The sequence below is a fragment of the Capricornis sumatraensis genome, chromosome 12 (assembly GCF_032405125.1).
Source record: "Capricornis sumatraensis isolate serow.1 chromosome 12, serow.2, whole genome shotgun sequence".
NCBI classification, from domain to species: domain Eukaryota; kingdom Metazoa; phylum Chordata; class Mammalia; order Artiodactyla; family Bovidae; genus Capricornis; species Capricornis sumatraensis.
The window spans coordinates 17,542,627-17,556,882 of record NC_091080.1 but is presented as its reverse complement, the minus strand read 5'-3'; the positions used below and the strand labels follow the sequence as shown (position 1 = coordinate 17,556,882).

At 38.9% G+C, this 14,256-nt stretch overlaps 1 pseudogene; it reads right to left on the bottom strand.

The window, feature by feature from the left end:
- Positions 1-1,176: 1,176 nt before the first annotated feature.
- LOC138089323 (putative ATP-dependent RNA helicase Pl10) lies at positions 1,177-14,030 on the bottom strand (annotated as a pseudogene).
- Between the last annotated feature and the right edge of the window lie 226 nt (positions 14,031-14,256).

The window sequence follows — 14,256 nt, the reverse complement described above, 5'->3', positions numbered from 1 at the left end:
CGCATTCCAAGGCCAAATTTGCCTGTTACACCATGTGTTTCTTGACTTCCAACTTTTGCATTCCAGTCCCCTATAATGAAAAGGACATCTTTTTTGGGTGTTAGTTCTAAAAAGTCTTGTAGGTCTTCATAAAACCTTTCAACATCAGCTTCTTCAGCATTACTAGTTGGGGCATAGACTTGGATAACTCTGATATTGAATGATTTGTCTTGGAGATGAACAGAGATCATTCTGTCATTTTTGAGATTGCATCCAAGTAATGCATTTCGGACTCTTGTTGACCATGGTGGCTACTCCATTTCTTCTGAGGGATTCCTGCGCACAGTAGTAGATATAATGGTCATCTGAGTAAAATTCACCCATTCTAGTCCATTTTAGTTTGCTGATTCCTAGAATGTCGACGTTCACTCTTGCCATCTCCTATTTGACCACTTCCAATTTGCCTTGATTCATGGACCTGACATTCCAGGTTCCTATGCAATATTGCTCTTTACAGCATTGGACCTTACTTCTATCACCAGTCACATCCACAGCTGGGTAATGTTTTTGCTTTGGCTCCATCCCTTCATTCTTTCTGGAGTTATTTCTCGTCTGATCTCCCGTAGCATATTGGGCACCTACTGACCTGGGGAGTTCCTCTTTTGGTACCCTATCATATTGCCCTTTTCATACTGTCCATGGGGTTCTCAGGGGAAGAATACTGAAGTGGCTTGCCATTCCCTTCTCCAGTGGACCACATTCTGTCAGTCCTCTCCACCATGACCCGTCTGTGTTGGGTTGCCAGGCAGGCATGGCTTGGATTCATTGAGTTATACAAGGCTGTGGTCCTAGGGTGATTAGACTGACCAGTTTTCTGTGAGTATGGTTTCAGTGTGTCTGCCCTCTGATGCCCTCTTGCAACACCTACCATCTTACTTGGGTTTCTCTTACCTTGTGGGTATCTCTTCACGGCTGCACCAGCAAAGCACAGCCGCTATTCCTTACCTCAGATGAGGGGTATCTCCTTACTGCCACCGTTCCTGACCTTCAACATGGGATAGCTCCTCTAGGCCCTCCTGTGCCTGTGCAGCCACTGCTCCTTGGGTTGCTCCTCCTGGCTGCGGGCCCTGGCCTCAGGCGTGGGTGGCTCCTTCCAGCTGCTGTCCCTAGCCTCGGGCTTGGGGTAGATCCTCAGGGTCACCGTCCCTGGCCTTGGGCACGAGGTAGCTCCTCCCAGCTGCTGCCCTGACCTCGGACGCAGGGTGTCTCCTCTCGGCCACCCCTGACTGCAGACGCAGGGTAGCTCCTCGCAGGTGGATTCTCTTCCATGGAGTCCCCAAGACAGCCCAGACTATAGGCACCCTCTACAAAAACCTCAACAGAAATGTATCTGGGCCCCAAGACAAAAAGAAATTTTTCCCCTTTGAACTGCACTAGTGAATAATTGAACAAATGCAATCAAAGACCATTGTTTCTTTCCTGGAGCACAGGTTTAGGGGTCATATTCTCAATCTCTTGCTCATCAGTTCTTGGCTCTTCTACCTTTGGATTCACCCATTCTGGGTGGCTCCAAGGAGGCCTATCCGTTTGCAGCTATAAGCTTCTTTATTTTCTTTCTACTTGTATGATCACACATCAGAGCAATTTTATTTTAAATGAAATGTTTTGGCTTATTCTAAGTCAAAGCCTAAGCATCAGCTGCAAATGTTATGGGAACAAAGGTAATAACTGAAGCAGTATCTTCACTTACATATTTCATTAAAACACACACACACACACACACACACACACTTTAGTTGCCTGGGTTTCAGTGAAACAGAGTCAAGCACTTGTGATGTTCTGAGTCAAGGACACCATATTTTCCTTAATTCTCTCAGCTATGATATCCAGGGAACCAGGAATGGGATATGGGAGCCATTGACTGCAAATGACACGGATTTGAAGTTATAAATCAGAAAGTCATGCTTCCTGGGATCCAATTTTTAACCCTGCAGGAGTCACTACTTCATCAATTTTTTCTTTGTCATTTTTTAAAACAGTATAATACAAATTCCTTATATTTTTTCAGAATCAAGTCTTGAAATAAAGGTTTTCTTTACACCTTTTATAAAGGTTTGTTTCCATTTGTCTAAAATTCAGGTGATGAATAAACTTTCAATCTCTCCTTTTGGAGAACATACACACTCACACACATATATATGATGCTAATGGGAGAGCAAACCATGCTCCTCCTCAAAGCTTGGACACCAGACCCTGAGCAATTTGACTACACTACACTGCCTGTGAACTTGTGTCTCCCTCACTTCCACACTGGCTCAGGCTTTTTTCCTCCCTGGTATTTTTACCGAGCCTGGAAAATTTGGTCATATGTCTTGCTCACTTTAGTCCTAATGAAATCTGCTTTTGACTGGCTGCCTCTGAATGTGGGTTAGTTTGGGCATTTCTTTGGCTCCAATTCTGATTCAATAGGAAAGGTACTACTAAATATCTTGCGTTCTTATAATGATCAGTAAGTATTCCGGCTTTTACTCTGGATTAAACTAAATTGAGGGCTTCTCTGGTGACACGCTCAGTCATGTCTGACTTCGCAACCTCGTTGAGTGTAGTCTTCCAGGCTCCTCTGTCCATGGGATTATCTAGGCAAGAGTATTGGAGTGGGTTTCCATGCCTTTCTCTAGGGGATCTTCCTGACCCAGGGATCGAACCTGGGTCTCTAGCATTGCAGACAGATTCTTTACCATTGGGTTTACCTGGTGGCTCAGATGGTAAAGAATCTGCCTGCAATGCGGGAGACCCAGGTTCGATCTCTGGGTATGGAAGGTTCCCTGTAGAAGGAAAGAGCAATCCACTCAGTATTCCTACCTGGAGAATCTCATGGACAGAGGAGCCTGGGTAGCTACAGTCCAAGGGTCACAAAAAATAAGACACAACAGAAGTGACTTAGCATGCATGCATGCATAGATTACCATATATATATATACATATATATATATATATTCATATGATATAAATGATATCTACATTGAAATTATATACCTATATTTTTAGATATAGTTAATTTTCTCAATGTTATTGCTTGCTGATTGATCAGAGTGTTGATTGTTAAAAATTGGATGGTTGTGACAATTTCTTCAAATTAGAAAACAATGAATTCTGCCTCATTAATTGACTTTGTTCTTTTGTGAATTATTTCTCTGTAGCACACAGTGTTGTTTGATAGCATATAATCCATGGTAGATGGGTTTCCTTGAAACTCTTTCCTTGAAAATTACAGTCAGTGCTCTCAAAACCTGCTACTTACCATTACTAAGAGTAATAGTCTAAATCCTTTGTTGTGATTTCAATAATCTTCACACTGTCTTCACCAGGAGTAGATTCTGTTTCAAAAAAAAAAAAATTTTTTTCTTGCTCATTTATAAGAGGCAACTCCTCATCCATTAAAATTTTGTCATGAGTTTGTATTTAGAAATTTGGTCATATGTTCAGGTTCTACTTGTAATTCTTTTGCATGTTTATGTTTGCTTTGTCTTCCTTATCTACAGTTATTTCCTCCACCAAAATTCTGAGCAGTTCAAAATAATCCATAAGGGTTGGAATCAACTTCTTCCAAATCCCTGTTAATGTTGATACTGTGATATCTTCTCATGAAAGTTATTAATGACACTGAAAATGCTGAATTGTCTCCATAAGGTTTTCAATTTACTTTGCCTGGATCCATCTGAAGAATCACTACCTATACCACTTATAGGCTTATGAAGTTCATTTCTTAAATGATAAAACTCGAAAGGCTAATTACTCCTTAATCCATGGGCTATAGAATAGATGCTGAATTAGCAAGAATGAAAATAAAATCTCCTTGTACATCTCTATCAGAGCTCTTTGATGACCAGATATCCTGTCAATATACAGTAGTATTTTAGAGATTTTTTTTTTTTTTCTTGAGCAGTAGGTTTCAATGGAGAGCTTAAAATATGTGATAAACCATGTTGTCAATAGATGTACTATTATCCAGGCTTTTTTACTCTGCTTATAGATCACAGGAAAGGTAGATTTAGTATAATTCTCAAGGACCCTAAGATTTTTGGAATGATAATAAATGAGTAGTGATGCTATTGATAAAGAGTCTACCTTCAATGCAAGAGAAGACCTGGGTTCGATCCTTAGTTTGGGAAGATCCCCTGGAGTAGGACATCACAACTCACTCCAGTATTCTTGCCTGGAGAATCCCGTGGACAGAGGAGCCTGGAAGGCTTTAGTCCATGGATCCACAGAGTCAAACACAATTGAGCAACTAAGCACAAATAAATAGTGTTTTCAAATTAAAGTCAGCAACTTCATTAGCAGTCGGGCTGTCTTTTGAAACTTTGAAGCTAAGTATTGCTTTATCCTCTCTAGCTATGAAAGTCCTAGATGGAGACTTTTTCTAATAGAAAGTAGCTTTATCTACACTGAAAATACATTGCTTAGTGTATTCATCTTAATTATCTTGGCTTGATTGAATAACTTGGGGAGGCTTCTATATCAGTGCTTATTGCTTCACCTTGTACTGTTATGTTTGGAGATAACTTTCCTTCAAGCTCATGAACCAAACTCTTGCTAGCTTTAAACTTTTCATCTGCAATTGCCTCAGCTATTTCTGCCTTCATACAATTGAAGAGAGCTAGGATCTTGCTTTGGACTGTCTTTGAGTTAAGGGGAATGTTACATTATGTTTAATCAATCCACATCACTAAAACTTTCTCCATATTACCAAGAGGGCTGTTTTGCTTTCTTATCATTCAAGTGTTCACTGGAGTAGTACGTTTATTTTTCCTTTGAAAATTTTTCCTTTGCAGTCACAACTTGGCTAGCTGTTGTATGCAAAAGGTGTAGATTTTGGCCTATCTCAGCCTTCAACATGCCTTTATCACTAAGCTGAATCCTTTGTTGTTTTTAAATTCAAAGTGAGAGATGTATGACTCTTCCTTTCACTTAAAAGCCATTGGAGGATTATTAATAGGTAAATTTCAATATTGCTGCATCTCAGGAAGAGGGAGGCCAAAGGGAGAAAGAAAGATGGGGAATTACTGGTCAGAGGAGCAGATTATCCAGAGAAGACAATGGCACCCCACTCCAGTACTCTTGCCTGGAAAATCCCACGGATAGAGGAGCCTGGTGGGCTGTAGTCCATGGGGTCGCTAAGAGTCGGACACAACTGAGCGACTTCGCTTTCCCTTTTCACTTTCATGCATTGGAGAAGGATATGGCAACCCACTCCAGTGTTCTTGCCTGAAGAATCCCAGGGATGGGGGAGCCTGGTGGGTTGCCATCTATGGGGTTGCACAGAGTTGGACACGACTGAAGCGACTTAAAAGCAGCAGTAGCAGCAGCAGCAGCAGGAACAGATTGTCACACACATTTATTAATTTCACTGTCTTACAGGTGTGATTCGTGACATTTCAAAATAATTAGAATTACTGATTAGAATTACAGTTATAAAAAGATTACTGATCATCATAACAAATATAATAGTAATAAAAAAGTTTGAACTATTGACTGTTACTAAAGGTGACCAAGTGATATATGAGGAAATACTGCTAGAAAAATGTAACCTATAAACCTGCTATATGTAGGGTTGCTACAAACTTTCAATTTGTATAAAATGCATTATCTGTGAACCTCAACAGAGTGAAGCACAATAAAAAAAAGAGACATACTGGAATGTGACATCAACTAGGCCTTAGAAAGCATCATTACGAACAAACCTAGTGGAGGTGATGGAATTCCAGTTGAGCTAATTCAAATCATGAAAGATGATGCTGTGAAAGTGCTGCACTCAATATGCCAGTGAATTTGGAAACCTCAGCAGTGGTGACAGGACTGGAAAAGGTCAATTTTCATTCCAACGCCAAAGAAAGGCAATGCCAAAGAATGCTCAAACTACCAAACAATTGCACTCATCTCAGACACTGCTAAAGTAATGCTCAAAATTCTCCAAGCCAGGCTTCAGCAATATGCGAATCGTGAACTTCCTGATGCTCAAGCTGGTTTTAGAAAAGGCAGAGGAAACAGAGATCAAATTGCCAACATCCTCTGGATCATGGAAAAAGCAAGAGAGTTCCAGAAAAACATCTATTTCTGCTTTATTGACTATGCCAAAGCCTTTGACTGTGTAGATCAGAATAAACTGTGGAAAATTCTGAAAGAGATGGGCACACCAGACCACCTGACCTGCCTCTTGAGAAACCTATATGCAGGACAGGAAGCAACAGTTAAAACTGGACATGGAAAAACAGACTAGTTCCAAATAGGAAAAAGAGTACGTCAAGTCTATATATTGTCACCCTGCATATTTAACTTTATGCAGAGTACATCATGAGAAATGCTGGTCTGGAAGAAGCACAAGCTGGAATCAAGATTGTTGGGAGAAATATCAATAACCTTAGATATGCCAATGATACCACCCTTATGGCAGAAAGTGAAGAGGAACTAAAAAGCCTCTTGATGAAAGTGAAAGTGAAGAGTGACAAAGTTGGCTTAAAGCTCAGCATTCAGAAAACGAAGATCATGGCATCTGGTCCCATCACTTCATGGGAAATAAATGGGGAAACAGTGGAAACAGTGTCAGACTTTATTTTGGGGGGCTCCAAAATCACTGCAGATGGTGATGCAGCCATGAAATTAAAAGACGCTTACTCCTTGGAAGAAAAGTTATGACCAACGTAGATAGCATATTGAAAAGCAGAGATATTACTTTGCCAAATAAAGGCCCATCTAGTCAAGGCTATGGTTTTTCCAGTAGTCATGTATGGATGTGAGAGTTGGACTGTGAAGAAAGATGAGCACCAAAGAATTGATGCTTTTGAACTGTGGTGTTGGAGAAGACTCTTGAGAGTCCCTTGGACTGCAAGGAGATCCAACCAGTCCATTCTGAAGGAGATCAGCCCTGGGATTTCTTTGGAAGGAATGATGCTAAAGCTGAAACTCCAGTACTTTGGCCACCTCATGCAAAGAGTTGACTCATTGGAAAAGACTCTGATGCTGGGAGGAACTGGGGGCAGGAAGAAAATGGGACGACCGAGGATGAGATGGCTGGATGGCATCACGGACTCGATGGACGTAAGTCTGAGTGAACTCCGGGAGCTGGTGATGGACAGGGAGGCCTGGCATGCTGCAATTCATGGGGTCACAAAGAGTTGGACGTGACTGAGCGACTGAACTGAACTGAACTGACTATATATCAACTTATCACTTGATATTAATAATGCCTAGATCATATATTACCTTAACGTAATACGGCTTAAGCTCACTTAAGCACAGATATGAAATGGAACAATTATTCAGTTATACTTGAACCAAAAAATGCTGTTAATTTAGCAACTCAGTATTCTGCAAGTCTTCATGATACTTGGAGGGATGAAATGATGATTATTTCTATGACTGGAGATGTTAATATTAACAATGGTCAAAGATTTTTCTAATTTTTTTTCTCCCAAAGCTTACTATAAAATAGGATGTTTCCATGAAATTTGATTAATGAATGATTTTGTATATCACAAGGTGTTATATTTTCCCAGTATAAGAATCTGATATAGGCCATACGTATATTTCACTGAATTATTCCCAATGTAACTGTATATTTAAATATCTGAATAGTTGTCTTGTGAGATGAGATGGCATATTCATATTATGCTTTTTATTCATTCTGTTAAAATTCTTATATTTGAAAAAAATTAGAATCATTTATTTACCTGTCTATAAGATATATTTCTTTATAATCAGAAGCAAGGGTTTTAGTGTAGTATAATTCTGAGTAACACTTTCAGTATTTCTAATTTCTTAATCTTATAAATATATCAATTTTATCATTATATTTAAGGTCCATAGACACAAATTGAGATATAAGACCTTATTTTTCCTTCCTTTTTTTTTTAATTTTGGAATAAAAATCTTCAATACACTTTATCCATTCAGCTATTTTACATTGTACAGCAGTAATTTTTACCTGAGATAATCTCTTACTTATAAATGAAACCTATATATATATATATATATATATATGAAAAGAATATCTTAATCATCACATTGAATTGTAGATTTTCTATATATGATACATTTAAGTAATACTGAATCTATAATTTAAGAAATTATCACCATATAGAGGGGGAACAAATTATAATAAACATGATTAAAAAAACTAAAGCAAATAACTTAGAAGCAAAGAATATAATCAAGCAGTTAGTGAACACTACTTAGGGAAATTTATATATTTGCCACAATAAGCGAAGTCTGGAATAGCTTAATATCAAACATTCATAATATTCATGACTCTATTATCATCTTTTCATACGCATCAGCTTATTTAAAATCCACAAAAATGTAATGAGGTAGATATTACTATCTTCCTTTTATAAATGAGGAAACTGAAATGCAAGATAATATGTAACTTGTCTATGTTTGTATGTAAGAAAAAACAAATGAGATTCACACCCAGTTTGTCTTTATCCTGAACCATTGAACTATATTGTCTTTTTGTGAGGTGTCCATTCTATTCCTTGTGTGTTTCTATTAATTTTTAAATTGTATCTTGGTAAGTGAAAAATGTATTATTCTCAAGTTTGAAGATATATAATTAGTTCACCCGCAGTTCAAGCCAAGTCTATTGATCATTCAAACTCACAGAAAAAGCTCATGACCTTAGTAGAATATGTATCAAAATAAACACATAAAATTGGGAAGAATTGTTTTCATGTCTATTACTACTTTGTTGGATTTACCTAACATTGTAGTGTAATTGTTAGGGAAACAATTATGTCCTAAATTAAAGCAAGAACGTTTCATCAAATTGATACTAAATATCAGTTGATTATTTAACTTTATGTAATTCCTTTTTTGTTGTTTCTTTGGGAACTCACAGCAAAACTGTATCTTTTACTCTTATTATTGTGATATTATAGTAAAAACAAAAACAACACCAAAGAAAAACATTTGTTTTAACTATATTGACATTGGGGTTCCCTGGTGGCTCAGACAGTAAAGAGTCTGCAATGACAGTGACAACTGTGACATAAGTAGCTTACAGCTTTTTTATTTTCTTTTTACTTGTTCTCTTGGGAAAAGAGTGCAGAACTTACTAACATGTATATAGCTTGAAATGCACTGGATCATTTCAATGTGAACCTGTGAGAAATGCTGCTGTCCAGTGGCCCTATGCTCTCAGTCCAGCAGTATAATTGACTTAGGGCATTTTCTGGGCCCTTCTGCAATAACTCCTTCTCTTCCAATTACTCAAATTAAGTTAAGGTTCTTTAGATACATTTCCATCCTAATTAGAAAGTAAATAAGTATAAAAATATTTTTTGATTTTAGATTTCACAGTCCCCAGTTTTAACTATATATAATGAAAATTATATTTTTGTTTTTTAATATGAACGTAGAAAAGGGCAACTTTCAACAGAAAAATAATTCAGTGTACAAACCAAACATGTTTGACTAAAAAGCAAAAATAAAAAGTGAGTAAAAGAAGACATATTTCTAATCTATTCATGATACAAAAGCAGCATAAACCAATATAATATATTGATCATGTTTTGTGAGGCTTTTTTATTTTTTTCTTTCTTCTAACTTCTGCTTAGAGGAATTTATTTATTTATTTATTTTAATACTTAAAATGGCAGTTGAAGCTGACATATTTTTGAAGTGCCATTTAAGAGAGAATTTTTGAAATTAAAGCTCTAAACGTGGTTAGCAGGGTGTATGTGAACAGAATAAAGACATTGGTGAACTTTTAGCTCATGATAAAGCTTTTACCTCCTTCCCTTAAATCTCACAATAAATATTTTTTCTTTTCATTCTTCTATAATAGTTTTTTTTTTTCTTTTCCTCTTGAGCTTGTTTCTGTAAACACCAGTCACTTGAAATTGAATATCCAGAGATCAAGCATTTTAAGAATATATCCTACCTTACTAAATATACTAATATATAATATTCATATCTGCTGTTCTCTATAATGATATATTTGGGAAATCAAATATCCTTAAAAGAAAAGTTTACTATAATAAATACAGTCTACTCTATTGTCACACTGCTTATTTAACTTATTTGCAGATTACATCATGAGAAACGCTGGGCTGGAAGAAGCACAAGCTGGAATCAAGATTGCCACGAGAAATATCAATAACCTCAGATATGCAGATCACACCACCCTTATGGCAGAAAGTGAAGAGAAACTAAAAAGCCTCTTGCTGAAAGTAAAAGTGAAGAGTGACAAAGTTGGCTTAAAGCTCAGCATTCAGAAGACGAAGATCATGGCATCCGATCCCATCACTTCATGGGAAATAGATGGGGAAACAGTGGAAACAGTGTCAGACTTTATTTGGGGGGGCTCCAAAATCACTGCAGATGGTGACTGCAGCCATGAAATTAAAAGACACTTACTCCTTGGAAGAAAAGTTATGACCAACCTAGATAGCATATTGAAAAGCAGAGACACCACTTTTCCAACAAAGGTCTGTCTAGTCAAGGCTATGGTTTTTCCTGTGGTCATGTATGGATGTGAGAGTTGAACTGTGAAGAGAGCTGAGCGCCAAAGAATCGATGCTTTTGAACTGTGGTATTGGAGAAGACTCCTGAGAGTCCTTTGGACTGCAACGAGATCCAACCAGTCCATTCTGATGGAGATCAACCCTGGGATTTCTTTGGAAGGAATGATGCTAAAGCTGAAACTCCATTACTTTGGCCACCTCATGTGAAGAGTTGACTCAATGGAAAAGATTCTGATGCTGGGAGGGATTGCGGGCAGGAGGAGAAGGGGACGACAGAGGATGAGATGGTTGGATGGCATCACTGACTCAATGGACGTGAGTCTGAGTGAACTCCAGGAGTTGGTGATGGACAGGGAGGCCTGGCGTGCTGTGATTCATGGGGTCACAAAGAGTCAGACATGACTGAGCGACTGAACTGACTGAACTGACTCTTTACATACTTAAATAGTGAATAGAGTTTTGTGTGTATACATAAGTTTGCATTGTTTGTATGGTTCAGTTTGAAACTTATAGATTTACAAAAATTTTAGCTCAAGTACAATAAATGTATTTTATCAAAAAAAGTTATCTTGAGCATTACTGAGCTAATAGGACATCAAAATAACACATTCACGACAAACAACCAGATGATTGGCAGTCAACAAATTATGAAAGCAATTTAGGATGGGTTTAGGGGGAACGAGAGTTAATACACACTATAACAGTAGATGTCTTCAAATTACTTTCTGAACAAGGCTGCTGATTGCTCCTTTCATCTCCTCTTGTGAACTTTTGTTTCCTTAAAAAGAGAATCAGTGGAGTATCACAGTTGGCAATTTGATACGTTTTTGCACCTATACAATATATACTGTGGCTAAATTACATGTTGTTTCCATATATGGACTGCCCTGGTAGCTCAGCTGGTAAAGAATCTGCCTGCAATGCAGGAGACCCTGATTTGATTCCTGGGTTGGGAAGATCCACTGCAGAAGGGATAGGCTACCCACTCCAGTATCCATGGACTTTCCTGGTGACTAAGATGGTAAAAAATCCACCTGTAATGCAGGAGACCTGGTTTGACCCCTGGGTTGGACAGCTCCCCTGGAGGAGGGCATGGCAACCCACTCCAGTATTCTCACCTAGAGAATCCCCATGGACAGAAGTGCCTGGAGGGCTACAGTCCATGAGGTCACAAAGAGTCAGACACAACTGAGTGACTAAGCACAGCACAGCACTACTACCAAGTAGGCTCAGCTGCCCCACCAGTGAATCCCCCAGCAGTTATAATTTCCTCCATATCCATCAACGTTCAAAACCTCCATCACTACGCGCACCAAATTCTCTGCAGCTGCTTGTGTTTGCCTCCACCACCTCCACTCCTGCTGGCACCGCTGCTATTGAAGCTGGAATTGCTGGCAACAGGACTATGTTGATAACCTCTGGTGCAAATCTGCCTCAGAATCTACTACTCTTCTAATGTCTATTGCTGCTCCCCTTTTAGAAGTGTTGATATGCCACCTTTTCAAATGACAGGGGCACTTTTTGTTTAGCTGCCACAAAAAAGATCCAACAAATCTTTGGTCATATTTATGATTCTTTAGTTAAAGAACAAGCTGGCAAGGCCAAGATTTCCTACACATCCTGTACAGTAAAGGCAATACATATTTTCTTTCAATATCATCCTTCTAGGGAGAAAGCAAATTAGCCAAATTAGCCAAGTGAGTTCAGGCTGTCTTCCCCCATGTTTTGTAAATAATGACTATGCAAAAGCTGAAAGCACTTGTAGCACTGTGCATGCCAGTCACAAGGTACTCACAAGCTCATGAGCTACTTTATGCTGTCCCGATATATGGGCTCCACCCGAAAGTGGTGGCCTTTCTGTTGCATCACAGCCATGTCTGCTGGGTCAGCCACAAGAGGAGGGAATACAGGATGTATACTGCTACAGCTGCTGCGTCAACCAGATGAGAATGCTGTTATGGCGCTGTACCAGCCAGGAGAGAGGTTGGGTTGTGTTACCTTATGCTATGGTTGCTGTTATGCCTGCTGCATCAGCTGGAAGAGAATAAATGTGTCTGCAGCTCCTACAGTTCCTTGAGTCTTCTTCCAGCCTCTTAGCTCATACCTTGCCCACCAGTGAGCAGTGCAAACACTGTGAAGAGCAAGACAACTGGCTCTGTGAGGAGGATGAAGAGTGATACAATTCTGAAAATCAAAATTGATAACTTGTTTCCCATTGAAAATGTCCAGTCCTCTCACTTCTGTTGCTCTGGTCACTAGAAATGGACTTTTCCCTAAGAGGAATTCATGAAGTTTTCTTCATCATCTCTTTAAGATCATTCTCCCTGGGTCTTGGTTCAAGCATGTCCATCATGGTTTAAAAAATTCTCCAGGGAATCTGTACCCTTTCCAGTTCAGTTCAGTCACTCAGTTGTGTCTGAACCTTTGTGACCCCATGAATCACAGCACGCTAGGCTTCCCTGTCCATCACCAACTCCATCACTCAGACACGTCCATCGAGTCAGTGATGCCATCCAGCCATCTCATCCTCCGTCGTCCCCTTCTCATCCTGCCCCCAATCCCTCCCAGCATCAGAGTCTTTTCCAATGAATCAACTCTTTGCATGAGATGGCCAAAGTACAGGAGTTTCATCTTTAGCATCATTCTTTCCTGTACCCTCTTGGGGCTCCACAAACACTAAAGGTCAAGAAATTCTTTCCTGATGCATCTGCTTATCTGACTCTTTTAATGTGATGTTCTCAAAGGTAGCTTCCCTTGTGGAGCAGATGGTAAAGCGCCTGTCTGCAATGCGGGAAACCCGGGTTTGATTCCTGTGTTGGGAAGATCTCCTGGAGAAGGAAATGGCAACTGCCAGTATTCTTGCCTGAAGAATCCCACAGACAGAGGAGCCTGGTGGGCTACAGTCCATGGGGTTGGGTCGCAAAAGTCGGACAAGACCTAGTGACTTCACTTTCACTTTCTCAAAGGTAGAGCCAACATTTCTACAACCAAAAAGATGTACTTGTGATTTCATCAAGAAATCATGAGCAAGTACCTGCATTTTCTTAGGGAAAGGAGTGCTAAAAATGTTTTGGTAAACTTCCTTCAGTAACATACTATCTTGTTCAAATATTCTATGTATTTGAGCTTTACATCTCATATCAGTATCAGTTTCACTTTACCCAATACCTTTGTGGAACTTTAATATTTCTCTTTCCTTCATGTTTACCATGCCTCCAGGAGTAGCTAACATGTCCCATCCACATTCTAAGTATCAAACCTGGTAACCACTATCAGCATCACCATAAATGATGTAAGGACAATCTTCAGATCATTATGAAAAATTTCTGGCTTCCTTATAGATTGGTACTGCCAAATTTCTCTTGTTGGTGCTAATAGCAAGGAGACTGGATATTGTTGGCAGAGACCATATTTTACATTTTCCTTCCTGGCTCTCAAAAACTCTCCTTGACCATGTGAGTAAATCTGTTTCAAGCTCCACAAGAGAAATGCTGCAAGTTTTAGAAATGTTGTTTGAGTAGAAGACATCAAGTGTTTTGTTTGTTCGTTTTCTTTGTCTTTTGTAAAATGAACAGGACAGTTTTGCAATGGAGCCAAGTGAGTATAAAAACAAATAAGACTGATGTTTCCTATAATAATTTCTCCCATCTCAACATCAACAAAACTTTCAGTGTGTAGGAGACAACTTTTGCCTCAATTTAAAGGTAATATTTCTCAGTTGATTCCAGTGTTATATTTAGAAAAAAGTTCCTAT